At 40.5% G+C, this 27,899-nt stretch overlaps 1 protein-coding gene and 1 long non-coding RNA gene across 4 annotated transcripts in view; one reads left to right on the forward strand and one right to left on the reverse strand.

Annotated features, from left to right (window-relative positions):
- The window catches only part of LOC100566394 (ephrin type-B receptor 5), a 202,174-nt gene that overhangs the window by 66,421 nt on the left and 107,854 nt on the right, over positions 1–27,899 (reverse strand). The gene's annotated exons all lie outside the window — the stretch shown is intronic.
- On the forward strand, positions 22,616–27,841 carry LOC134296531 (uncharacterized). The gene is made up of 2 exons (XR_010003307.1): positions 22,616–23,066; positions 27,485–27,841. It is a non-coding gene; the product is annotated as an uncharacterized LOC134296531 (long non-coding RNA).

The raw sequence follows: 27,899 nt of genomic DNA on the forward strand, positions 1-27,899 counted from the left end.
CAAGAGTTCTGGAGCATAATACTCCTGACAATCATGTTAAAAAAACAAAGTATTGATTGTCGATGTTGCAATCCCAGGCGGCAGCAGGATTGAAGAGAAGCAACTGGAAAAGCTGATGCAATATGAGGATTTAAAGATCAAATTGCAAAGACCAGAGTCAAAGACCAGCACAAGCCAGTAAAGGTGGTCCCAGTGATGATCGACACACTGGGTGCCGTACCTAAAGGTCTTAGACTGCTCTTAAACAGCAGTGATCCAATACAACAGCCAGCATAGTGATCTTGTTTGCTATGTACTAATCTTGTTGTGTTTCAAATCATAATAATAATAACTTCATTTCTTGTGTATAAAATTCTCATTGAACTGGATTATATGGCAGTGTGGACTCAGATAACCCAGTTCAAAGCAGATATTGTGGATTATTTGCCTTGATATTCTGGGTTATATGGCTGTGTGGAGGGGCCTTTAGTCACATGGTTTTGGTGACCTCTACAGGGTCCATCATAAATGGATGTGCTATCTTAAATGTAGTTACTCACTAGTTTTGGATTAAAAATGAGGGTACACTTGTGAAAACATGCAAAATGGGTATGTATTAGAAATGATTTGTCCTTATTCTTCAAAACTAACTCACTCAAATATGAAGCAGATTTCTGGGCTGCCTGCTGAAAACAGCTGAAGTGAAAATCCTTCTTAAGTGAACCATTATTGGCTCAAATAAACTTGTTAAAATTAATCCAAATAAAAATTAGTTGAAATAGTGGTATAATGAATGAGGTCAGAAATAATCCATATAGCAGCAGGAGTGCTAAATCTTCATTAGAACCAACCTTATGTCCACAAGCTGGATTTTGGGTTTACAGAAGCTAGTTAACTTACAACTACGTAGTTGGCTCTAATAAATGCATCATGCGACTCCTGCTGTTTGGTTAGAATCAGTTCAACACATTTGCGAGTTTGACTCCTGCAGATTTGATTACTGGCAGATTTGTTTCATATTTCTCTCTAAAAATCTCTGGAGAGTCAGTGTTTCAGTCTATTCTTATCCCCCTAGATAGGGCACACATTTCAGTATTCTCACTAGAACTTTAGTTTCTTTCAGTTCTAGCCACAAACCATCTATTTTACTCTTTCCTTCTCTTCAAAGGATTCAAGGCACCCCCAACTCAAATCATATGTAAATTTAAATATTATGAACACAATCTGAAAATATGTAATATTAAACTATGAGTTTTCTATTGCTTACAACCTGAAAACACTTCACAGTAATATTAAAAGCCGAGTAAAATAGCTGCAGGCCGCCAGCTGGCCATCCCTGATTTAAATCATCTCTAGACCTGATTCTACATTAATCTGACAACCATGAAGAAGAAACCTTTCAGGCTTAAAACCAATACTTCCTGATGAGTTTTTATGCAGTCGGGAGTCTCTGAAAGGATGAAAGCACAACAGGCACCTTGTTCCGGGAAAAGACACCCCCAGAAGGTATTAGGCAGCGTTGCGGTGCTGTGCCCTTCCCACTGTTGAGAAAACAAGCCATGATGTGTTGCTATACCAGTGTGTGTCTGTGTGTGTGGCAACATTACATGGATGGAAAATGGCAAAAAGAAAGCAACTGCGTTTTCCTTCAGACACTCACCAGTAGAGCGGATGAAAAAATAGGCACAACATGAAAGCAAGGTTCTGCTGTCCATGCACTATTGTATATGACATTTCCAGGACAGTAATAATCTCCATGGACAAAATTCTCTTTCTCATTCCATCCCCCAAATTACCCAGTCACCAAGCGTCAATGCATAGACTTCGGCATGCATTGTTGCTGTAGCCACACTGTCCCTCTGCAAGCGGCCTGAGGACAACTTCCGCCCAGAACATGACGTGTTTCATCTGTTTATTTCATGGTTTTGTACCATTTCGTCCATTCAGATTCCACAGAAAAAAAAGAAACAGTGAAATGAAAGGCAGAGGGGAATGGTAGCTGTTTGGTTGGCTGATTTTTGTCACTTGGTTGTAGGCACTGGCTCGCAGGGCCTTCAGCAAAGCGCCGGGAGCTCGAGGCTCATAGGCCTTGCCTGCCTGGCCTACGATCATCGAGTGCTCGATGTCTCATAGGCCCAGCTCACAGGGCCTTCAGCCAAGCGTCAGGCACTCAATGCTCATAGGCCCTGCCTACCGGGCCTACAGGCATTGAGCACTCGATGTCTCATAGGCCCAGCTTGCAGGGCCTTCAGCCAAGCGCCGAGCGCTCGATGCTCTTAGACCTTGCCTGCCAGGCCTACGAGCATTGAGTGCTCGATGTCTCATAGTCCCAGCTCATAGGGCCTCCAGCCAAGCACCAGGCGCTCAATGCTCATAGGCCCTGCCTACTGGGCCAATGGGCATTGAGCACTCGATGGCTCATAGGCCCGGCTCACAGAGCCTGGTGCTTTGCTGCCCAAGGCCTGAAAAAAATTGTTTTTTGGACCTTTATGGAAAAGCCCATTTGTATAGGCACCCATTTCCATAAGCAGTGGAGGGACATGGAAATGGGGCCATACAAATGGAACAAACAGAAACGGTAAGTAATTCTATACAAATGCACAAGTCTAATACAGATACACAAAGCTCTGCTATGTGGAATTCAACTCTTCCCTCACCCTATCTGGGTTTTTTTTATGTTGGTAGTGTTGTAGACAAATAAATATTTCATCCTGAATGAGGGGCCTATAGTTTCTCCTTGCCATTTGCCTCTCATCATGCAAGCCACACTGTATTTTCTGGAGTAGGAAAGAATGGTCCAGAGGGCTATTCCCCCCTTCAGCCTTCTGTCTTCATAAACAGTAGATCCATAGCAGGTTGCTGCTTTAAATCCTCTAAGGAAGTAGGGAGTGCTGATGCACATGTGGACTTGCCCATCTTGCAAACTGAAAACTGCAGGAATGTATTTGAATTAAATTACGGGAGATGAGACTGCTGGGGCATTTCCTACCCATTCTCTCCAGATCAGTGGAGCTGTGTCTGTCTCATCCTGTGAACTATGGGTACCTTTAATTATAGCCATCACTGAGTAGTTAATGATAGCATGTATGTGCCATTGCTTTTTAGAGGCTGATAAGAAAGATTGCCCCAACATATTCTTTCCTATTCAATCTCTCTCCAATCTTTTTTCTCTATGTCAGTGGTTCTCAATCTGTAGGTGCCCAGATGTTTCAACTGCTGATAAACTAGCTGGGATTTCTTTCTTTTTTAAAATACTTTTTATTAAGATTTATTTTATAATACAATAATAGTACAATAGTAATAGAGAACAGAAAAAAAAGAAAAAAGAGAAGAAGAAAGGAAAAAAGAAAAAAGAAAAAAGGGTTAATATATAGATATGAAAAAAGAGGGACATAAATAGAGCAGACTGCAAGTTAGAGTATCTATTTTACTATGTGTATTGCATATACTAAATTGTGTATATACTGGAAAAAACTAATTAAAATTTTTGTTATTATTGTTATAATCACTTAATTGCAGTAGAGAAAAGAAGAGAAAAAACTAAAATATTATATTGTTTTGACTTCCTGGTATCTTCCAGAGGTCTGTTCCTTTTCTATTCTTGTTCTTTTCTCTCTTTCTTCTTTCTTCCACTTTGTTTTTGTTCATAATTTTGTTTTTACGAATAGTTCTTTTCATATCAATATTTTTTTTATTCTTTAACATGAGAAATTCATTTACTTGTTTCCAGTTGGTTTCCTTTATTTTCATTCCTTTATTCTTAGTCATGAGAAAGGTGAGCCTATCCATATTTCTGATTTCTAAAATTTTTGTAATCCAGGTTTCTTCATCAGGTATATCTTGATTTTTCCATAACTTAGCATAACACAGTCTTGCGGCTGTGGTCAGTAAGAATAACAGTTTGTCTGTGTTTTTTTCCCATCTTTATTTCATGTATTCCTAGTAGAAATGTTTCCGGTAACTAGCTGGGATTTCTGGGAGTTGTATGCCAAAACATCTGGGGATCCACAGGTTGAAAATCACTGCTCTATGTGGAAAATGTCTGAAATGATCTTCAGTACGCTAACTGGAATTTTCAGCAATTAATGGCCTGCCGTTCATTGAGCCTTATTCCTTCCTATGAAGGAAAGGAGATGTGGAAAGAATCTAGCAGTGCTTTGAAAACCCAATTGATATACCGGTGTTTCAGCATGGGCTTTCATGGATTCAAGAATATGATTATCCTAATTTGCATAATGATTTGCATGTGGGCACACATCAATCCCATTTTATGGCCCCTTCATCTCCCACCAGGCTCCTGCTGACCTTTAAGGAGCTGTAACTTTTAATGATCTGTTTACTATTGTTTTCCCTGTTTTAGTGCAGCTTTTAAACAAGATTTACTTACTTTCAGATTGTGTTTCTTTAATTGTGCATTGCCCTGAGCAAAACAGGGAATCAGAGCTAACAAAAATGTTTTTTTTAAATGACAGCAAATGAGAACAAACAACTATCTTTTCATAGACTGGTCTGACAGTTTCTGCTCTGAATGGAAGCTTTGTATGAGAAGACCTGCATCCCTGTGGCCAAGCAGGCTATGAATGAATGCAGAAGTGCCTAGCCAACAAAAATACCTCCACCCTTCCCCCAGCTCAGTCTATTCCTCCGATGTTCAGGTACAGCTCTGTAAGTCAAACAGCATTAGAGAGAATGGGGGAAATTAGGACAAAATCATATGCTTGGTAGCTCTGGTCATGTTTGAAAAAGTGGGGTGAAATCTAAAGGAGCAGATAGAAATAAACAGCAGGAAAGCTAGAAGAAATAGGGAGGGAGGAAAAAGAAGTGTAACAGTGCACAAAAGGATGGAAGGAAAGAAAGAAAGAAAGCAAGTGACAGTGACAATGCCCTTCATCATACAGAACGTTACAAGAGTAGTAGGATCCTTGCACCCCAGATGATCCACGGAGCCCCAGAACGCCCATCATACAATGCTCTTTGACTTCCGGCGGGGCTCCGTCAATGAACTGGGGCGCAGGCATCCTACGATGTTGCACCCAGAACACAAAAGCCTTCCTGTGTTCTGTAAGGAACAATAGGGGCAAGCAGCATGGCGATGCTTCACCATGTGTGATGGGGAAGCATCACTGCAGGCAGTGTGCTGGGATTGCCCTGCTGCCCTGCCAAATTGCCATAGAGGCTGGCGAATAGTCCTGCGCAACAAGATGAGGTCAACTGTCTGTATTAAGCCCTGGACATCATTGAGGGAAGGTCTAGATTTTAAAGCTACCCCCAAAATGGCAGTCTCACCTCCTGCTTTGAAATGTATCTGGCTGACAAGCTTAAAACTACATTCAATGTCACCAATGGCAGGGCATCATAAGTTTGTGACACCTAAGAAAAGCAGATCAACACAGAATTCCTGTTTGCAGTGAGAGCCTTATGTGGGTTATGCACTTGTCTGCAATGGAAGACAGAAAGCGCACGTATTCTGGCCATATCTAAGCTCTGGTGGCTGCTTCAATCCTTATGCAGAATGCAGACGTTATCCGTTTCACAAGTTAAAACCATAAATTTGGAAAGATTCCCAGGATCCCAATCCTTCCAGTGAAGGAAACCATCTCTAAAATAACTCTGAGAGCTTACCATCTAACCCTCTGTTTAATAAACCTCTAACAAAGAAAAGTCTACTGCTTTGTGAGGTAGTTGATTACATTGCTAAACAGCTATTTACACTCAGGATGTTCTTCCAAATGGAGAGGTGGAATTTTCTTTTAATTTGAGTTTTGGGGTCATATAGTCTAAAACAAGAATGCTTCACCTCCCATGTGAAAGCCCTTTACTATAACAGATCTCAATTTTCTCCAGATTAAACGTAGTCAACTCCCGCAACCATTTCTCATAGGACATGGTCTGAGCTGCCATCAATTCAAGAAGCAATCGTTTAAACGGTTACTTATAATTTTTAATATAGCTTAATCCGCCTTCCCCCCCCCCCCAAAAAAAAGATAGCTGGTTCCATCTTCAACAAAGCAACCCCTCATTCTCTATCATAGGAGGGAATGTGTTTTAAATTTGATCTATTGTAACCACTCCTAGAGAAAATCAAAGAATGATTTACCATTTTATATATTTTTTTCATTGGTATAAACTCTATGCACACATTGTTTGACAAATGGAATACACTACTTTGGCGTATGGTGGAGTCTCCTCTAGGGGGGTGGACTGGATGTCCCTGAAGTCTCTTCCTACTCTATGATTTTAAATTTCTACTAGCTGTGCCCAGCCACGCATTGCTGTGGCAAAGTGTGGTGATATGGAAAATAAAGTATTGAGGAATTGGTGATAGTTAGTATATGTTATTTCTTAAGACTTGTAGATATACAGTATTTCTGGTTGTTTCTTTTTTCGTCTGTTGGAGGCAAGTATGAAAGCTGCAATTAGCCAGAATGATTAGCATGTAATGGCCTTTCAGCTTCAAAGCCTGGCTGTTTCCTCCCTGGGGGAATCTTTTGTTGGGAGGTGTTAGCTAGCCCTAATTGTTTCCTGTCTGGAATTCCCCTGTTTTCAGAGTGTTGTTCTTTGTTTACTGTTCTGATTTTAGAGTTTTTAAATACTTTTTAATCAAACACACACAAGATTGGACTCAAAGAAGCATCACACAAATGGGAAAGCTTAATAGAATCTACATAGTTAACATTTTTGATAGAAAACCTTTTAACAACATAAAGTAGGATTTTTTAAAAAATGCATTAGCTACTCAACCTATAATGTAAAAACCTGTCAAGAAACCACAGATTATGCATAGTTAGTGAACCCTTCATAATTTTTACTTCTTTCTCCTCTACACAGAATTATTCCCCAAATCAACTGTACTGTATTGTAAAGCAAGATAAGGCATTTACTCAAGGGTAGGAATTTGAATGCAAATTCATGGGGTATAATCCAGGGAGTGCTTCTCTTTCAAGATCTGTTGTAGAGAAGGGAATGACTATAGACAAGGCTCACAGTTTAGGGGCAGGGTTTACCTTATCTTACTAGGAGGACAACCCAGCTGAGCTTAAGCTTTATTTCATATCCTTCCTGAGGCACCTCCATGGCTTGGCATGTTAGGTATCAATCATCACTCCTAAGGGTTCTCTGTGGTTATTTGGATATTAGAGATGTACAGTCACTCTTTTGAGACCGAGGAATGGACTCATCCTCACTACATGCCTTTGACAACGCAAACTATGCAAGTTCCCTAAGTCTCACACACACATACCATCTTTCTGGTTTGGTTTTGTGTGCCTTCAAATCATTTCCTATTTATATTGACCCTAAGCAGCACTTATCATAGGGCTTGCCATTGCCTTCTTTGGCCAAACAATGTAATTTGCCCAAAGTCACAGAGTGGACTTCCCTGGCTGAGCAGGAATTCAAGTGCTGGTTTCCTACAGCCTTAGTCCAAAACCCAAATAGCTGCTCTACACTGGCTACTAGACTTGTGCATTTGTCTAAAATTACTTCCAGTTTGTATTTGTTCCATTCATATGACCCCGTTTTTGTTTCCATCTACTGCTTATAGAAAGAGGCACCTATACAAATGAGCTTTTCCATCCAAGTTTCCAAAAAAGCATCGAGCGCTCGATGGCTTGTAGGTCCAGCTCACAGGGCCTACAATCGAGTATCGAGCGCCCAGCGCTTGGAAGTACGCCCTGCCAGCTAGAACCTACAACCAAGCATCAAAATTCAGCCGACCAAACGGCTACTGTTCCCCTCTGCCTTTTGTTTCACTGTTTCTTTTGTTCCCATGTGGTTGTGCCATTCCGTGCAATCCGAATGGACGGAACGGTACAAAATCACGAAAGAAACAGATGAAACAGGACTCAGGCCCTACCCTACTGGCTACACAGTCCTGGTGAATCTACGAATCCATGACAATATCAAACCAGAACGATGTTAGCTATTTTGGAAACATATGTTCCAGAATGATTGCTCCCAGCAAGGAATGTATTTGTTTATTTAATATCTGATCTTTCCCTCACCATGGGACTAAAGGTGGCTTACTATTGAAGATTTTGCCCAAATACCAGCTGATGCAGTATTGAAGAACATATTTTATTTCACTCAGTGAGTGCAATGTTTTAGTAGAACTAAGATGGCAAGAGAATGGCCTATTGTCAAAGGCCAGGGACAGGAGAATGGTAAGGATTTTCTGGGGATTTAATCCCCAGCTGCATTTCCAGTAAGAGAGCCTTTGAATGGAAATTTGTACTCCTCTTCCTCTGTGTTTCCGGCTCAAACCGTTAGCAACACAAGAAGAAAAATACCAAATCATAGCATATGTAAAGCCGATCTGCGGAGATTAAATGTGTCTCACAGATGTTCAAGCTTCCTCCACCTTCCTAATGAAAAGATAATTGGAGAAAAATCACTGTGACCTAAAATTTCAAGCAACGTACATTTTTAATTTCCCGCCTCGGTCAAAGGGGTCTAGATTGACAGCAATGGAGGCAGAAGTACTGCTTATGTCTAAGGTGATGGTGAATCAAAAAGCATGGGTAGCATAACTACCCTGAAATCTGCCTCACTTCAGATGATGACATCACCTCTTTCAGTCTGAAGGTCTAACACAAAACAACGTAAGAGCCTAAATATTCAAGGACCAATACCAGCAGAAGCATAGAAAGAGGTTGCTGACCTCTGGAACTGTACCAATGCTGATAATGTTTGCAACAGGGACATTTAGATTCTGCTTTTGAAAATCCAGTCTTAATGTCGTGCCACTGAAGTTTCCCATAGCTTTCTGGGATAATTCAAAATGCTGGATGTGACTTCCAATGTCCCAAACAACTTAAACCCTCTGTATTGCAAAGACTAGCTTCTCCCCCACATTTCAATTTTTGGGCGTGCAATTTCAGAGTTTCGCGAGAGCGCCCCATGCGCAAGACACACCTCCGAGGCATGGGGTGCTCTCATGAGACTCTGAAATCGCGTGCCCAAAAATTGCCGCTGCCGGGGCAAACCCAGAAGTGAGGGTAGGAGCTTCCCCCGCCACTTAACTATTAAAAGCAGCAATGGGGTGGGTAAACAAATAAATACATTAAAAAAAATTCCGTGAAAGAGCGAATCTATGGAACCCAAACTGCGAATTAGCGAGGGAGCACTGTATAGAAATGCAATAAATAAATAAATACATACTATGCTATACCCTCCCCCCTCTCATCCCGAAACCTTGCCTTTAAGTTCCAGGATCACCACTACTTCAGCACTCATTGTGCAGAGAGCAGCAAGCATATCTGGCCATGTGCCTATAGGCCAGAGGTGGGCAAATATTCGCAAGCTGAATGTGACTCCTGAACCCCATTTCTGTGGCTATAGCAACGCCCTGCCAGTCCCACATCCCCCGTTCCATAAAAATAAGGTAATTTTCAGATAACTTTTACATCTAAACCATGCAATTTATTCTCTTTACCTTTTACTAAAGTATGCCCTCAGTAAATGATAGAAGAGGAATACTACACAGCTCATACTGTGACTCATACTGTTCTCAAAACAAGCTCTGTTGAGGCACATAAGTGATGAACAGAGTGAAGAGGTTAGATAATACTGAAGAGGGAGAGGCAGGAGTGAGAGAAAACTCAGAGCCTGAGATTGAGAATCAGTGGACAACGACTGAGAAAGAAATGGAGAGATAAAAAAGGAGGTGAGTACTCAGTGGTTAATCAATAAAAGAGTAGGATTAAAGGACAATTTGAGTGTGGGCTAAACCACTGAGCTGCTGAACATGCTGACCAAAAGGTCAACGGTTCGAATCTGAGTGGGGTGAGCTCCCGCTGTTAGCTCCAGCTTCTGCCAACTTACCAGTTCGAAAACATGCAAATGTGAGTAGATCAATAGGTACCACTCCAGCAGGAAGGTAACAGTGCTCCATGCAGTCATGTGGGCCACATGACCTTGGAGGCATCTACGAACAACGCCGGCTCTTCGGTTTAGAAATGGAGATGAGCACCAACCCCCAGAGTCAAACACAACTAGATTTAATGTCAGGGGGAAATCTTTACCTTGATTGTGGGACTTTTCTCCTTAAGGGAGAAAATAGGAAAGAGAAACACAAGAGATCCTTTTGGAGCACGAGGCCCAAATGTTGTGTGTTCCATACAAACGTCAGCCAGCAGCATTGGCCGCTGGAAATGCACAGCTTGACCATACATTGCCAAACAAAAATACAGTATATGCCGAGCCCTTGCAATGTTGCAGTCAGAGTTACATTACCTCAGGGCTGGGGGTGGGGGGCTGCCTTTCCCCATTAAATCAAGGCTGGTAGCAACTCCCTGTCTGGGTCATCTTCGTCCTTTTCCTCTTCACCACTGCTTGGCACAGTGTCAGGCTGCCATTCCGGTTCAGTTGGGCAGAGATCACCCTCAGAGACACTGACCCACTTTCCTTCACTTCTCCCCCACTCCCCCTTCCTTTATGCCCTTTAAATATGCAATCCTACAGTGCAGATGTGTCCTTTATGCCACTTCTCCTGCCCCTGCAGTTCACATGGTGAGAATAAATTATTAGGAAAGCAAGGACCTAAGTTGTCAATACAAGAGACAGATGAAGCTACGAAACAAAGAGTAAACGTAAGACATTTGCTGAATGGATGGTCTCTAGCCAACACAGATGCTATATGTAAACACAGCTTTACTGGTCGGATCCTTTCTTTTCATTGCTCAACATATCTGTCTGTTCTGCTATCTTCCTGCAATGGGTCTCCTACCATTCTGTCACTCTCAAAAGCTTCTCATGAGGAATGAGCATGAAAAAAGGGGGAGGGGAATAGAGATCTGTTGGATGAGATTTAGTAAATGAAAAACTTTCCCCCCATCCTCCAATCAAACTTCCTGCTGCTATCATATTATTAAGACAGACTGCAAGGAACAAGTGTGAGGAAGAGGACATCCCAGTCCATATGTGGCGGGGGAGGAGAACTGAGAATGCATGGCAAAGACCCTTCATCAGGTATGCACAACATGTCTGAGGTTTACATGAAAAGCACCCATTTTAGAAGTGAGGATGTGGAAGGATGCCAAGGAAACAGGACAGCATTGAGCCTCATTGGTCCCAATCCTTCAAAATTCCTGTGACAGAATGACAGAGAGTAATGTCTAGTTCAAATTGCAGTTCTGTGCATACTTATCCTAGATGAAGACCCACAGGGCTGGATATTTAAAAACTGTGCATTCTCAGCTCAGTCCAAAAATGAAACATGTTTTTAAATTGCATTTAAAGCTCAGAAACAATGATAAGAATTTAATGTTACTTGGTAAAGATAAAGGTTTTCCCCTGACGTTAAGTCTAGTGTTGATGCTCATTTCCATTTCTAAGCCGAAGAGCGGGTGTTGTCTGTAGACACCTTCAACGTCATGTGGCCAGCATGACTGCATGGAGTGCCGTTACCTTCCTGCCGGAGAGGTACCTATTGATCTACTCACATTTGCATCTTTTCGAACTGCTAGGTTGGGAGAAGCTGGGGCTAACAGGGGGAGCTCACCCCTCTCCCTGGATTCAAACCACCAACCTTTTGGTCAGCAAGTTCAGCAGCTCACAGTTTAACCCGCTGTGCCACCAGGGGCTCCATGTTACTCGATATGGGTTATAAATCCTTGATTTAAAGCTCAAAAAGTAGAAATTTTCACCACTGCTCAGAAAGTAATGTTCCTGGATACTGGATGTAAATCCTTGATCCAAAGCTCAAAAGATTTAGGAATTTTCACCTCTGATCAGAAAGTAATGTTCCTGGATACTGGGCTGTTTTCTGGGCTGTATGTGATGAAAATTTCTACTTTTTGAGCTTTGAATCAAGGATTTACAAACAGTATCCAGGAATGTGTTGTCGAAGGCTTTCATGGCAAGAATTACTGGGGTTGTGAGTTTTCCGGGCTGTATGGCCATATTCCAGAAGCATTCTCTCCTGACGTTTCGCCCACATCCATGGCAGGTACCAGACCTCGCAACCTCTGAAGATGCCTGCCATAGATGTGGGCAAAACATCAGGAGAGAATGCTTCTGGAACATGGCCATACAGCCCGGAAAACTCACAACCCCAGTGATCCTTGCCATGAAAGCCTTCGACAACACATTGATTCAAAGCTCAAAAAGTAGAAATTTTCATCACTGATCAGAAGGTATTACTAAATACTGGTTTGAGATATAAATCCTTGAGTATATGTTCTTGCACACAAAGGCAAATAACTAGTTAATTTTCTTCCCACTTGGGTATCATCCCCATATTTAAATACCCTGCAGTGTTAGAGAGAAATTATTCTGTAGAGAAATACAAGTGGAGTTTTGCACATTCCGCCACAAAGTTATTCTCCAAAGAATAATTCATACACAATACTTTGGGAACTAAGGAACATTCTGCAAAAGTTTTATTGCTCAATAACTCCTTCCAGCAGGAGTTCCCAACTGTCAGGAAAACCATTTCTCAATCTGAAAATAAACAATTGTGAATATTCTTTCCCTCCCCTTTGGTAATACATTCAAATTAATTGAAAGAGGAAAGCCCCAAAATGTATTTTGTATAGTAAAGGTAAAGGTTTTCCCTGACATTAAGTCTATTTATGTCCGACTCTGGGGGCTGGTGCTCATCTGCATTTCTAAACTGAAGAGCCAGCTTTGTCTGTAGACATCTCCAAGGTCTTGTGGCCGACATTACTGCATGGAACACCATTACTTTCCCGCCAAAGCAGTACCTACTGATCTACTCACATTTGCATGTTTTCAAACTGCTAGGTTGGCAGAAGCTGGGGTTAACAGTGGAAGCTCACCCCACTCAACGGATTCGAATGACCAACCTTTCGATCAGCAAGTTCAGCACCTCAGCGGTTTAACCCGCTGGGTCACAAAAATGGATGTTATACTTAAGAGGGTCAGTGAAACCCAATGGGTCTGGAAATGACAAAAGTTGAAAGACCTGTGATTGATCTAGAAAAGAAATTTTGAAGTGTAATTTCCTGGCTAGCATCAAGCACATCCACAAATGTAAGAATGTATGTTTAAAGGTACAACCTAAGTTATATTGAACATTTTGTATTATCTAGTTTATAAATAATTATAATTACTACCCATAATAACACTTAAAAATAAATTCAAAGGAGTAAATGAATCATAGAATCATAGAGTTGGAAGAGACCTCATCACCCAGTCCAACCCCCTGCCAAGAAGCAGGAAATTGCATTCAAAGCACCCCTGACAGATGGCCATCCAGCCTCTGCTTAAAAGCGTCCAAAGAAGGAGCCTCCACCATAGTCCAGGGCAGAGAGTTCCACTGCTGAACAGAATAAACTGACAAAAATAGCTAGGCTAGGATAAAAAATAATAGTATACTATTAATTCTGTGCACAAAATACAAAATGTGGGCTTGATTTCTCCAATAGTACTACCCATTTTTGGTATATGGTAAATTATTTGTGAATGAGAGGGGAATTTCCAAAGCAAATTAAGATCCAACATGGAGGTCTAGATTTTAAAAATGCAAAGAGGACATATGCCCTAGTACACACTGCTACTGGTTTTTGTTAACTACTCTTTTAAATGCTTTGGCTTTGCAGACTACATAGTATAATAACTATAACATAATAGCTTGAGAGATTAAGATAAGCTGCCCCAAAATCTCATTACCAAAGAGAAGGTTATCTGCGTCTTGGACCCCATATTCATGCAGAAAGACTGACCAAACACTCCTCCTATCAGCTTGCAAATAACAAGTGCATAAAAGAGAAAATGTTTTATTGTTACTTCCCCCTTGATATACTTGCTTTCTGTGTCCAAGACTCTTTTTGCTCAGTTACTGAATGTTCAATAATATCAGTCCCCATCCCTAGTTTGAAGAGATATAACCTAGACAGAGGATAACTACAGAGAATCAGGCCCCCAGATAGACAAAAGTTGAAAATGTCATTTGTTCTCTATTTGAACTTTTCAAGACGGAAGGCAGAGAAAGTGAAATCCTGTCTGGCATTGTAGACTGCTGACGGCAGTGACAGTAACCTTCACAGCAGATGCATGACCAGCTATATTGAAAGGAAACTCCAGAGATGGATGGGAAACACTTTGTGAGCATAGCCTAACTATTTCTAAACAGCTATAATCTATACGAGAACATGAAAAATAATATAAGGTAGCAGTTATGGTCATTCAAATGGGATCATAACCTCTAAACTGGAGCACCCATTTTCTAAAAATGCACTTTCATGGCCTAGTATACTACACAATTTCAACTTAATATAGAAGTTTACTGTCTAGCTCCACTCAATTTGGCTGATATACAATGAATCACATTTCCGCCCAGTCCATTCATTGCCCCAGAAAAATCACAGTAAAACTAGCAAAGCAATATGTTGCATGCTGCTGCTTCATTTTAATTTGCAAAAAACCCATAAAAACCAAAAAACACTTTTAAAAAATAAAAATATATGCTGGGGGGCATTTTTACCAAGCTGGAAATAAGCCTGGGAGTTATTACTTTGGTTTTGGCTTTTATTTGTCTAGCTTTATCACACATTCAAAAGTGATATAGTATGATTTAGATTTTTCAGTCGCCAAAATGTATTTGCAAGCTGGGCTCCACTTTTCAACCAATTCTATTTTCTGACAGTGCTTCTGATAAATGGGAGCTTCTTGTCTTTGGTGAATTTTTGGTCATGCTATGCTATGTTATGGTATTCTACAAGGGGATAATCCAAATGTTCACCCTGGCTTGGAGGTCTATAGCAGAGTCATACCACAATGCCACTATTGTTTCCTTCTCTCTTAATTTTTATTTAAATAATAACTTATTTCCATAATCTTTCCATCTGCAGTTTCTCATGTCGCTCCTAAAACACAAAAAAAGCTTATTTCCATGATGGATCTCATCACAGATGTGCATATCTTTAACATACAATGACACTCTTCTTTTCCTATTTGCTCTGTGCTTTTGAGTAGGTTATAATCTGTTACTTCTTTCCTGTCATGAAATTCATTGCACTAGGTTTTAGTGACACTTGTTAAGAGTTCAAGTTTATCTTGCTTATTTACTATATAATACAGGCATTTCATAACATTTTCTCCTGCTGCTCTCTCCCCCCCCCCCAACCCAGTGGTGGGTTTGTGCACTATCACCCAATACCCCCATGCCACGATATTGACCCCAATATTTGGTTTCCTTCTGCTCCCTAGATTAATGCTCCCCGAGACAAAACTCAGTTTAAAGCCCTCTTGATCAAGTTTGTGAGGATCCTAGCAAATCTATTTTTACTCATTACTGTGAGCTGCAATCTATTTCTTGCCAGAAGTAATTCTTCACGGCAGCACAGACCAAACTCCCAAGAAAGCCAATCTTTCCCAACAACACCAATTGTACACTATCAATATTCTTATTTCTCTGCCTGGGGGATACCTTTCAACAGAAGAAGTGATGAAATAATAAGTTGTGCTGCTTCAGCTTCTACCCGGAGCTTTTCAGTCCCTCCCAATAGGTTGGAAGACTGCATCATGTAATATTGTTTTTTGATGTGGATCAGAAAGAAGGGGTAGTGAGTGAGTGAGTATTACCAGCCTCTCTGTTGTATCATGGATCTTTGTCCCTGGGAGGCAGCACATCTCATGAGACATCTTGGCAGGCCTAAACACCACTGCCTCTGTTCCTCTCAGCAGGGAGTCACCTGTCAGTGGCACATGTCTCTTCTTCCTCTGGAAACTGTCAGCAGGGCTACCACCCACAGAATCCTCTAAGGATACCTCCAGCTCTCTGGGGACTGAAGCGGTTGTCTCTGTTCCTCAGAACTGCTGTTTAAGAGGAGAGCTTAGAATCAATTGTGTAGCTTCAAACGCACAGCAGGGATCCTGATAAGTTTTGCTCCCGTGGGCCATATTCATGTTACAAACATAACTCCTCACATCCTCAGACAAAAACAGAAACACAACACAGATGCTGCAAGTCACTATAGCAGCTCCCCCGTCATCCTTTATAGACAACTCTCCTCAATCTCCTTAAACTTCTCATAAAATGTCCACTCTTAAGTATAGCCAGCCACTCACATTTACAGTTTTGACTTTTGCAGATTCAGTCATGGATTTGATGTAAATGTTCCCTGTAGCAATGTCTAGATCTTCAAAGATGACTCTATGGCCAATGTTTGAAGGATGTTGACTCCAGAGACATGCTGGAGGGGCTAGAGATTCCTAAAGAGGTGTTCTCTCATTTTTAAAAAGGCATTTTGAAAATGTGTGTTTTTCCACTTTTGTGGGGTCCTGTGCCCCATTATTATTATTATTAAATTTATTTCTATCCAGACTTTCTCCTCATAGGGACTCAAGATGTTTAACAATCATAACCTAACAAACACAACGTAATAAAATTTTTAAATGCAACAAATACAGCAATTAAAACAATTACGGGTCTATGAGTGAATATAAAGTTAAAATTCAGTTAAGATACAATAAATACCATTAAAACTACATTTTAAACTCACCCCACCTACCCAAATCCCACCCAAAGCCTCCCCAACAGTGTGCCCGTCATACTGCCTCCAAACGCATCCTGGAAAAGAAATGTCTTTACTTGCTTGTGAAAGGCAAGAAAGAATAGGTTTCTCTTGGGAAGGAGTTCCAGAGTCTGGAAGCAGTAAGGCCCTATCCCTTGTTCCTTCCTACTTGAGTTGGTGATAGGACAGAGAGAAGGCCCTCCCCAGAGGATTGTACATTTCTAACAGGTTTATAGAGAGAGGTCCTTCAAATAACCTGGACCCAATCCCCAGCAAATATGGAGGGCTGGTTGTATTTAAAATTGTCTGCCAATTTTGAGTGGCTCACCAAACAACCTATCACAGGATTCCAGAGGATGCAAACATAGCAGTTAAAGGGATCAAATGCTATAACTGTATATATAAATGTATGTGAAATGGGCTCCCGTTTGTCTACACAAATGTGCACCTGTATCAGAAGCAGGACAAAAAGCTTTAGCTGTCTGACATAAGGGTGGCCCCAAATAGACTGCAACTCTTTAAGTTACCATATTTCATTGCATAATAGTTGCCACCACATGCAAGTTGCACCCTCATTTTTAAAGAGGTACTTTTGTTCTTCCCCACATAATAGTCACACCTTTTATTCACTCACCCATGCCCGAGTGAGTGAAAAAAGGGTGCAACCCAGCAGATGAGGTTTCACATACCTGCACGGCTCCCCCACCACCCCAAGCTACAATGGGAAAAAGCGCATGGGCACGCTTCTGTTCCTTCTGAGCTATGGGGCTTCCCTTGGCTAACAGGGAATGTTTGCCCTATGTGTGTATAATGTGATCCGCCCTGAGTCCCCTTCGGGGTGAGAAGGGCGGAATATAAATACTGTAAATAAATAAATAAATAGCTACTTTTTCATCATGTAAGAGTCGCCATTGCATAATACCCCCCCCCCCCCCAATCATCCCAAGAAAAAAAGGGCAAAGTGCTACTATTATGTGGTTAAACACAGTTTGTGTCTCATTTTATGTCATTGTAACAAATCATTGAATGTTTGCCTGTGTCTTGTTTATATGCTGTTATCTGCTCTGAGTTCCTTCGGGGAGAAGGGCGGAATATAAATAAAGTGTTGTTGTTGTCATTGTCGTTGTTGTTGTTGATGTTGTTGTTGTTATTCAGCATTGACTAAATTAAATTCTCAAATATTTTCAATAGACAAATTGAAAACATACAGCTATTTCCAGCATGGGGAAGGAGGTATGTTGTACTTGTCTGATGTGTAGCTCTTAAAGATGCAAAGATGAGGGGGGTAAACAGCCCTAATTAAGCATCACATTGAACATAGACCTGACTTTTATGAACTAAATATTTCCTAATTTGCCTGGGGGTGCCAACCAGACCGTTCTTTACCCCACACATTCAGTTTTGTTCAAGGTCTTTCCTACTGTTGTTATGAAAAAATATGAATTTTTGTATAATACTCGATGAAAAAAGTATTTTGCGTATTAGAACTCTGAGAATGCACCAGGGCATAACACAGAGAGATTTTGTTCTTTTAGAAGCTATATCCATTGAAATGTGGTATAAATTGATGAATCAAAGTGCATATATATATGAAATCACAGGAGTCAGTTTGTGCTGATCAAATCAGCAGGCAGATACTCAAGGTATATACTAAAAAGATGTGAACTATTAAGTCAGCATGCTGCCCCTGTGCAGCAATTTAAATAAAATCTAGAAATTAAAAATAGAAAAACTGTGATTATAGGTGTTATCAGTGCCACTCTGAAAACACAAATAAGAAAACTCAGATAAGATTAATTTCAATCCTGAAAGAAATTCAAATGAGGGAGTTTCAAAAACTTTTCCACAAAGTTCTTGAGCACCAAGAAAGTTCTATTTTTAACATGTGGGAAGGAGCTTTCCACTTTTTACGTAACAGCCTTTTTGTGTATTATTTCTCCATGAGCTCTATGCAATTCTATGTGAAAGTTAGAATAAAAAAAATGTCATACAGGCAATTTATGTGCTTGGCAAGCAAGTGAAAACCCATCCAATGGAGAACGGAAGGAAACAATCCAAACTGTGCCTGGGGACATCCTTTTTGGCACTGGATAGCCCACTGCTGTGCAAACAGTGGGTAGGTTTATCACTCAACAGCTTTTCAGGAGTCAGCTATAAAACTAATGACACTAAGGGGCATGCAAGTGAGTTTTAGTGAACTGCTATGCAGAGAATCAAAGGGGACTGGGCTTATTGCTTCATCTCAATATTTCTCTTAGTTCTAAGGCAAGAGGGTCCAACCTAACTAACTAACTAACACAAAGGCACACCACAGATTATAATTACCCATAGATTATTTCTAATTAATAATAATAACTTTATTTATATCCCGCCACCATCTCCCAAAGGGACTTGGGGCATAATTACGCTAATGAAACATCAGGCAAGTTTATGGAAGGGGTACTTTGCCTCAATTCTGTGATTCACCAATAGGTACATATGTCTACCTGTTTCCCATTTCATAATTCTGCTGAAAAACAAAATATAAGATTGAAAATTTAGGGCACATTTCTAGTTGTAAAGCTGTCACTGCACTTATTTTTTTATAAAAGGAAAGAAAACACAAAATTCAATGCAATGCGATATTTTCCTTGGAGCCAGAAAGATCAAAATAAATGCTGCAATGCAGTTTGAGGAAACTATTTTTGTTTCACACTGAAATACGCCACTGACTTCACAGGCACATGTATTCAAAGAAATATATTAAGTGTACAGTACTGTTAAACACACTGTTATGTGGGATTTCTGCCTAAAACGTGAGACTGAATACTTGTGTGCAATTGCAGGACAGCGTAGTATGAATCTCAACTCTTATTTTCCAAAGAGGTTGGGAAAACAAACTAGATTCTAATGGAACTTCACAGAAGCCTTTCCTAACCTGATGTCCTCCAAATGTGCTAGAATACAAATCCCAACATTCTGTTGCTTTGGCCAGTCAAAGTTACAGCCAGTTAAGGAAGAATGATCTAAAACAAGGCCTCTTGAACAATGTCCTTCTCTGGAAGTATTCAAACAGAGGCTGGATGGGAATAATAATAATAATAATAATAATAATAATAATAATAATAATAATAATAATAATAATAATATATTAACATTGGAATGTATTTTAATTATGCTTTTCTGTATGTATTTAATCTTAATTCAATTTTACTTCAAGTTTATGTTTTTATGTCCAAGGCACTATGCAAGTGCCGTTTGTAAGCCGCCTTGAGTCCCCCTTAAGGTAGAGAAAGGCGGAATATAAATATGGTAAATAAATAAATAAATAAATAAATACTTTATTTATATTCTGCCCTTCTCCCCAAGGGGACTCACAGCAGATTACAATATATAAGCAAATACAGGCAAACATTCAATGCCTTTTAACAATGAGACACATATACACAAAGGCAAAGGCTTCTCCTTTCATTTCCGGTTCTGGAGGTGATGCTCATCTCTGGCTTTGGGGGAGGTGCTCTTCTCCATTTCCAAACCGAGGAACGTGCATCATCACCTTCTGGTCGTGGCCGGCATGATTGCTTGGAGCATCTTTTTGTCTTTTCCTGCCAAAGCGGTACTTAATTATCTATTCACATTTGCATGTTTTCGAACTGCTAGGTTGGCAGGAACTAGGGCTAACAGTAAGAGCTCACCCCATCCCACGGATTCGAACTGCCAACTTTCAGGTCAGCAACATAACAGCACAAGGGTTTAACTCATTGCACCACCGCCTCTATCAGTAGTGCTTGGACTGTGTATTTCTGTACAGCAGGAATGGCCTTTTGATCCCCTTTCAGTTCTATGATTCTATGATTCACCTCTCTGCTATGGCCATGAACCTGGTACTTCCAGATTGATCTGAACCAACAAACATCACATGGGATGGCAGAAAATTCTGCCGTTCAGATGGATTACTTTACACAACACAAAATTCAATGACAGGATTTGGCATCACAAAATATTGGTGCAATATTGCCTTAGAGAGCTGCTCACTTAACTTTTTAAAGCCTTTTAAAAAGACTAAATTCACAGAGCATAGGCCTATCCATCACAGGATGCTATGACAACTTAAAAATGGAACCAGCACACTTGAAGACAGTTTAGATCTGCTTGCAAGATGCCGAAAATCAAAAGAAAGGCAAGGCTATCACCAACAGAACTTGTTAGAAACAGCCCAAATGCAACCTGCATCAAAATCTTGAAGAATAACTTCAGTTTATCACAAGGAACTGTTTTTCTTCATGGAGTCAGCTATCATATCTTCTTCAAGACTATTTCATTCATTCTTTCTCCCCAATCATTTTGTAGTTTTTATTTTCCAAACAATGTTCTATATTCAATGCAACTTCATTGGGAAGTTTATTTGCTTCCTTAATTTTGTTTTAGAGAGCTTTTTTTTTTAAAAAAAATACTTCAAAACCCATGGTTTCACTGATCATGCTCTCATTTCCCAGTGGCTCCCTTTCCACCAGCACCCAAACCCATTACTAGAGTGAGTGGTGCTGTTCAATGGATCTTTTCTCTGATCCTAGAAACTGGTTCTTAGATTCTCACTCATGCTCAATTGCCAGGGAACAGGCTGTTTACATTCCTGTCATTCTGAACCCCAGCCATTTGAAGTCAACATTTGCTTTTGAAGGCACATGAGATGCCTTCAAAAGCAAATGCTGCGACTTTCAAACTGTAGCAGCTGGACATCAGTAAGTAAATGGAGGAGAAACGTTCCACTCAGCATTGTGTAGTTGCTTGGGTGAGAGTATCCCAAAGAACCAATATGGGGAAACTAAAGAGGATTTTTTTCTGTATTAATTCTTGAAGATATAGACTCATGGATGCATGTTGTCCTGAGCTGAATTTAACTTTAATAGCACATTTAAACACACCTTGCAACCTGCACTACGTGAAAGCAGCCTAGTCCATAGTCAATTCTGGCCAGCAAAAAAAAATAAAAAATCATTCATGACATTTCTGTTTTATCCTCTATTTAAGTGCTAATCTTTGCCTTGAATGGGCACATAAGGAATAAAATACCTATGAGAAAAAGTTAATGTGCCTGCCCCGACACTTAATTGGGTGGAAACATGGAGTTTACACTGTCATTTCATTATTAGTGTAAGTAATTGTTGTGTGCCATTTTTTACTTATGGCAATGCTAATGTGAATAAAATGGGTCTTCTTGGTGAGATTCGTCTTCTTCTTTGGCCAGTGGTTCCCAACCTATGGTCCATGGACCACTAGTGGTCCCCAAGTATGAAAATATGGTCCGCGGTCTCACTGTTACCACACCATTGCAATGAGAGAGACTGGTCTCACGATACCCTCTTATAGTGCCAAGGCAGTGGGCATGTCGGGAGGGGAGAGGCTGACTATCCACAACAGGTACGACAACAAACCTCCTGACTGCTATTTCTTCTCCTCCTCTCTCCCCCTGAGCGGAACCATTCCATGTAGCATCTGGAAGCGGGGGGTGCCTTCCTGGGGTCATTTGGGGTGCTGATTCAAAAAATTACATTGGACAGACCACATCAGCTCTAGATTATTAAATATGGTTTTCTGTAGGCAAGCAGATGGCAACTACTGGTTGGCATATGTTCTGTATCAGAAATTAGAGCTGATGTGGTCTATCCAATGCAATTTTCTGAATCTGCACTCCAAATAACCATACCAAATCTAAAGTTGACCAAAAATTGATTCTTAACCCTTTTGGTGCTAATGTTGGAGAGTAGTCTCTGATCAAAGTGGTCCCTGGTCAAGAAAAAAGACTGAGAACCACTGTCTTAGGCTAAGGGAGTGTGACTTGTCCAAGATCAGTCAGTAGCCATCTGCGATGAACAGGGATTGAAACTCCAGTCGCCAGAGTCATAGTCCAAAGCTCAAACCACTACACCACACAGGATTTTTGGTAACTGCCCCCACACAAATAACTAAAAACTGAGTTGAAAAACGATAGGTTGGGAAGAGGATGGGCATATATTTAAGGGCAAGTTGAGTTCAAATGGATGAGATTCAGAAGAGAAAATGAATATAACAAAGGATTTGGACGAGAGTATTTACAGAAAACACAAAGCTGGAGGGGGTTAATGAAAGGAAAGTTAAGGAGCAGTGAGGAAAAGGTTAAACTAATCAAGTTTGAAGGACTGAAAAGGGGGCAATGGGAATACAAAGCAGGTCAGAAAATCACACACACACAGTATATAAAGGTGAGCCTCTGAGTACTGGAGCATAATCAGGGCTTTGATACCAATGTGTGATAGTTGTAACTAATTTGACAGAAGAGGGCTCGCCAGAGGCAAATTATTCCAGTGAGAAATTCCCTTCTGCTACCTAGAGACTTGTTTCGCTTTTTTAAAATATAAAATTGCAAATGTTTATTTTAAAATAGGTGATTGAAACTGTTGTCTCAGCACTTTCCCCAAACTTCCTTACCTGTAATGCAGAGCTAAGCAAATGGCAAAATTGTCCTATTTTAAAGGGCAAAGCTTTTAAGACAGACTGGGGTTGGGGGTTGTCATATACCCACAGAGCTATGCATCAAGAAAACAGGCAGGAGTGGTGTCTTGCAGCAGATCAATAGCCTTAGATGTTTTGGTAAGTTACCCAGTTATTCTGTAATTACAGATAGAGCACAGGATTGGAGAGCTGTAATTCAAAGAATAAAATTTCCAAAATCTAAAATATCTGTTATATTGAATTAACAGTCTTTCTGCATAGTTATAATATTTCAATGCCATTTCCATTGCAATGGCTACAGGCTACAGAATCCTGGATTTTGTAGTTTGGTTGAAGACTGGGATTGCTAAAGTAAAACCTGAAGAGGGTTCCTGCACCTTTAATGGTTGTGTAGAAGAAGGAATTTCAGCAGGTGTTGCTTGTCACACAATCAAGTAACAAAATATGCTGAGATTTGCCCATCTAAGCAAATATTAAAGGTACAGGAGCACACTCCAGTTTTCACTCTGCCAACCCTATTGGAGACTTTCTTGAAAGTCTCTATGAAGAGGGATGAGTGCTATAGCCCATTAAAGCTCCCTAATGGAGAATACCAAACATATCAACAAACAAATCACATGATTCCATAGGATGGATCTATCATTGATAATGCAAGTTTATGCTGCCATAACTGTGTAAGGTAGATACATTCTACGTTAATTCAAATCCCCATGAAGCTTACTGTATTGCTTTGATAAATCTGATGGGATTATTGTGATGATAAAATGCAAAAAGCATTTATGAAAGTTATTTTATAAAAAGTCTGGTGCTAACATTAATTAAATCATATTTTCAAGGGTTGAGTCTTCCATTTCCTTCATAGATTCTTGGCTGCTGCAAATTTAACAGTTTATGTTATGCAAATATGTACATACTGCATACATATTATCATTTTACTTGGAGTTTAGAATTTGAATTTCCTAGCTGTCCCACAGGACATATATATAATCCTCTTCTTCAACCACAGTGTCTGGGATAGAGAGTTGAAGCTTTTTGATAAAGCACAAAATTCCAAACCAGTATTGTTGTTCAATAAATTTCGGAAGCATTTAGGATCTTTAATAAATCCCACAGAAGCCCTAACCAGGTAAAGACATGCCTGCACAGAGTTTCAATGGGTTCTCAAGCACAATTATGCCCATGTTTGGCAGGGTTGACTACAGCCTCACCCACCTTTTGTGTCTGGCAGCCTTACACACGCTTCAGAAAGAGACGGGGCCAGGTAATCACCTCCAGCTGTTCAGCTTGCCATCACTTTATTCGCTCCCATGAACATTATACTGCACATGCTAGCAAATGTAATGAGTTATTATGTTTACAGCTGTGTTTTGCAATAATGTTGTTAAAGAGCATTACAGTCATCCTGAAGGCATGCTCTACATCTGTCCAGACAGATCTTTTGGAAGAGTCAAGAAACAGGTGAAGATGATAAAATACCATTAAGCTCTTAAAGACTTTGCATGGAATGATCTGAAACTGTGTAACTAATGGGTCCAGTCCTTGTTCTTGGTTCAACAAGTGAAGAAGTACCCAATAAGTATATTCAGGGGCCATGAGGAAATGTAGGAGATTCCAAGATACCTGAAGGATACAAGGGAACTCAGGTGGAAGTGGTTGGTAAAATGATAGGAGCAATGGGGTCTGGAAGTGCTGTAAAAGCTGTGGGTGAGTGGTGGCTTTAAGGTCTTGATGGACAGCAGAACATGTGAAGAAGATCTTGGAGTCCTTGTGGACAACAAGTTAAACATGAGCTAGCCAACAATGTGATGCAGCAGCATAAAACAATGGGATTTTGGCATGCATAATAGGAGTATAGTGTCTAGATCCAGGGAAGTGATGCTACCCCTTGATGCTGCCTTGGTCAGACCACACCTGGAATCATAGTGTGTCCAATTTTGGGCACCACAATTTAAGGAAGATGTTGACAAGGTGAAATGTGTCCAGAGGAGGGCGACTAAAATGATCAAGTGTCTGGAAGAGAAGCCCTGAGAGGAGGGCTTAAAAAGCTGAGCATATTTAGCCTGCAGAAGAGAATAATAATAATAATAATAATAATAATAATAATAATAATAATAATAATAATAATAATTTATTCTTATATCCCGCCCTATCTCCCCGAAGGGACTCGGGGCGGCTCACAGCAATAATAAAAACAGTGACAAATTACACATTGTAAAATCAACATGAAAAGCAGTCATACAATCAATACATACATCACATGTTAAAAACAAGGAGCTAAACAATTCTAGGCCGAAATAGAGGGCTACATGGAGAAGGTAGCTTCGTGGCAGAAGTCCTCAGCAAGGTATCAATAATCATGGGAAAACACTCTCTAATTAAATGGGCAGACAAAAAGAGAAGCCTGAGAGGAGACACAATGGCCATGTATAAATATGTAAGGGGAAGGCACAGGGAGCAAGCTTGTTTTCTGCTGCCCTGGAAACTAGGACGCAGAACAATGGCGTCAAACCACAGGAAGTCATGCTACCCCTCTATTCTGCCTTGATCAGACTACACCTGGAATACTGTGTCCAATTCTGGACACTGCAATTTAAGGGAGATGTTGACAAGCTGAAGTGTCCAGAGGAGAGTGACTAAAATGATCAAGGGTATGGAAGCTTGTTTTCTGCTGCCCTGGAGACTAGGACGCTGAACAACGGCTTCAAACTGTAGGAAAGGAGATTCCACCTGAACATTAGGAAGAACTTCCGCACTGTGAGAGGTGTTCAGCAGTGGAACTCTCTGCCCCAGAGTGTGGTGGAGGCTCCTTCTTTGGAGGATTTTAAACAGAGGCTGGATGACCATCTGTCGGGGGTGGTTTGAATGCAATTTTCCTGCTTCTTGGCAGGGGGTTGGACTGGAGGTCCACGAGGTCTCTTCCAACCATGATTCTATGACTGCAACTCCCATACTTTCCGATCTTCAGCTTAGTTTGCTAAGGCTAATGGGAGCTGCAGTTCAAAACATCTGAAAGATTCCTACTCTATAGAAGTGAGTGAGATAGGATGGGTTCCTCTAGATCCGTGCTTCTTAACCTGTGGGTCCCAATCCCAAATGAGATCTCCTGAACATCACCTTATAGCTGTTTTAGTCATTTACATAAATCTATTGTGCAGTATTTACAGTAAACTGTATGGAATATGCTTTAGTTGTACTTCACAAAAAGGAACATCAACCTGTTGAACAAGCTTTGCAAATACTCATTTGTTATTAGTAAATCTTTAATTTTAGATCTATTTTATGTATCTATTTACTCTGGATCGCATAAAAGTTTCTCAGGCGAAAAGAGGTCCCAACTGAAAAAGTTTAAGAAGCCCTGCTCTAGATCAGAAACATTAAGGTCTCTAATACTGTTGCCTTGGCTTAAACTTCCTCCCCTACTCCATGCCATTGATGATGCAGGAAGATTTTGCTCAGAGCAGTAAGGAACAGATATCTAAATGCCTGGCCTCCCAGCTCCAATTCCAAAGTACCTGACAGTGCATGATAATTCAGGCAAATTATGCCCCTATTAGTTATGCATTGATTATTATTCATCCTCAAATCCATTTTCTCCCTGCTGGAAGAATATCTTCCAAAAGTGTGCACTTTACAAAGACATAATCTTGGGGTTGGACGCGGTCACACAGAGTCACCATTTTCGTCCCTTGAAAATAGTCATGTAGAAGCTGGGGCATCTAGTTATCTTCGGAAGATGATACATGATGATGTCATCATACCCTATTTGTATTGTATTTTAATCCTTACACTCTGTGCGTGTGTGTGTGTGTGTGTGTGTGTGTGTGTGGATAGATAGATAGATAGAGATATAATGGTGCTGTATTTTAATGTATGTATTTTATGGTATGTGTTTTGTGGTGATGTGTTTTAACTGTACTGTGTCCTGCCTCAAAGTAGGGCCCATCACTTTCCATATTCTGCATCTAATAATCACTAACATTGAAAAAGTCAGTTTGTTTTAACTATAAATCCCAGAATTTCTCAACCAAAAAGAAAGGAAAAGAAAAAGGCCAATATTTTCCAAGTGCTGCATTATAATTCAAAGTAGTGGCCGGCCACCCTTTGTCATTTGAGCCCTGAATCTCATGCACAACTTGCAAGTGGCTTGTGACCATGGAAGATAAATCTATATTTCAGTACTGCCATGGCTTGACGCTATGGAATCCTGGGAGTTGTAGTTTTACACAGTCTTCTCTGCTAAAGAGTGCTGGTGCATCATGAAACTACGACTTCCAGGATTCCAAAGTATTGAACCAGGGCAATTCAAGTGGTGGCTCAGGCAGTATAACAGTATAGCCGTATGTGCCTGAACAGTGCTCCACGGAAACCGAACATAGAATTGGCCAATCCTCTGGAATGATCATGGATCTCACAGTGCGGAAAACAGCATGGAAAGAGTTTCCTAAAAACATGGTATTTGAAAATTATTTATAGCATTACCATCCATGTAGTTTTGTGGTTTTATACAGATTTCAGTTTGCATTAACTTTTGCTATCATTTTGTTATGTGATTTCAGCTTCCACAAAAACCACAGGTTCAGATCCTGGCGTATCCAGCTTCCAGAAGCCCAGACGAGACACAGATGGGTTGTAGGCAAATTCAGAAGCTTTATGGCCAAAGAGGATGTCAGCAGTGATAGTACTCTAAGGAACTGAGCAATTATGAACATGCAGATTGATTTATAGCACTTTGACAGCTATTCAGGACTACTGTACTTGTTTCTGATTGGTCCAAAATGTGGTTGGTCTGGACTCTGTCCGGCATCATTGCTGGTTGGTCCTGGCCATGGCAGGAAACGTCAATAAACTGTCATTGGATTATTTTGAAGATTTGTGTTTTTTTATTGAATCACCCAGGAGAAGAAGGGCGCGATCGGAAAAGAATGCAGTGGAACAGGAGATAATGGGCTGAAATGTGTTTTGATCAATGGG

The sequence above is a fragment of the Anolis carolinensis genome, chromosome 2, assembly GCF_035594765.1.
Source record: "Anolis carolinensis isolate JA03-04 chromosome 2, rAnoCar3.1.pri, whole genome shotgun sequence".
Classification (NCBI taxonomy): Eukaryota; Metazoa; Chordata; class Lepidosauria; order Squamata; family Dactyloidae; genus Anolis; species Anolis carolinensis.